Source organism: Penaeus monodon, chromosome 23, assembly GCF_015228065.2.
Source record: "Penaeus monodon isolate SGIC_2016 chromosome 23, NSTDA_Pmon_1, whole genome shotgun sequence".
Taxonomy (NCBI): domain Eukaryota; kingdom Metazoa; phylum Arthropoda; class Malacostraca; order Decapoda; family Penaeidae; genus Penaeus; species Penaeus monodon.
The window spans coordinates 2,649,869-2,651,481 of NC_051408.1; positions in this window are offsets into that span (position 1 = coordinate 2,649,869).

Sequence of the window (1,613 nt, forward strand, 5' to 3'; positions counted from 1 at the left end):
CTAACCAATCAAAATTTAAAAAATATAATCTTCCTGTTTGTGTTTTACTTTCTAAAACGCTTCTGGAACGTACCACCGGATGCGGATCAGGGGATATTGCTTCGTGCTCTCTAGGATGTCACTTTCTTTCTGACATGTACCTTACGTCTCCCATCTGCAAACCACCTCCCGTATACAAAAATAATCTGATCATGAGCAGATCTGATTAGGTCTCATCAGTATAGCTATTCTCTCATTATAACTGTATCGTAATCATACAAACAAAAACAACTAGGACGATCAACACATGCAACTACTCCATCCACTCCTACCACACTGTGTCATCCCACCCCCGTCGCCCTACCGTTTCGCACACACACTAATACCGATGGACACGTAGATCCCGATTCATCACAAGTCAACCCGTAATTGACACAAAGACACATGTATGACCCGACCACGATACATCATACGGACTCGTTGTCCGTCAACACGACGGATAGTTTAGCAATGATAGTTGGCACCAATATGTGAGCGAGAATCGTAACAGTGAGGGAGAGAAATGCTATAGATTCAGAGAGAAATAGATAGTGTGCCGTGTCAGCACAGACCCATAGAGCCCGTGAATTTATGGTACGACAGGCCCACTGGAATCGAAATCTCATCTAGAAGAGGCAATTTCCGCGTTGTTTAAACACACAGAAAAAGAGACACACAGGAATTAGAGTTCGATAAACAAGCAATTTTCTTCACTTGGCAACAAAAACTCGAAAGGACGGTCAACCCCTTACATTTATTGAATGAAGGAAAAAGTAGTAATCACCTGGGATCGCTTTGGCAGTGTTTTTATGGAAGGGGAAGTTACCCTTCTTTCGAGGCTTTGTTTTTGCGGAGCCCCTACCCCCATACGCCTCCACCCTCACTTGGTCTCCTGAGCAGCAATACAGCTCTTCACAATTCTGTCGCTGTTTCTGGCTGCTGCTCCGGCAGCAAACAATCAAACGTTATCTCGGTCCAAACAGAACAAATCAAACTATCTCACCCCAAACAATCAAACTGTACCTCAACATCTAACAAACAATTATATCAAGTACTAAGCAAACAATCAAACTGTTATCTCGGTCCAAACAAACAAACAAACTGTTATCTCAGTCTAAACAAACAGTCAAACTCTTATCTCAGTCCAAACAAACAATCAAACAGTTATCTCGGTCCAAACAAACTGTTATCTCGGTCCTAATACAATGTCAATGCTACACAACACTTCTAAACAAACAACGAGCAAACTGTCATTCCCTTTTTCGGTCCAAACAAAACAATCAAAGACCGTGTAAGTCTCACTCTAAACAAACTGTTATCTCAGTCTACACAAAACAATCAAACTGTCATCTAGTCAACAATATCAAACACCGATGTAGAAGTATTACCTCGGTCCAAACAAACAATCAAACTGTCATCTTGGTCCAAACAAACAGTTATCTCAATCCAAACAATCAAACTGTTATCTCGGTCCAAACAAACAAACAAATTTATCCTCAATCAAACAAACGTACTCAGTCAATCAGATTTTTCCAGACAAGAGGACCCAGGCCAATGGTTATATCCGCAAAACCTGGCAAAATCGCCGTGAACAG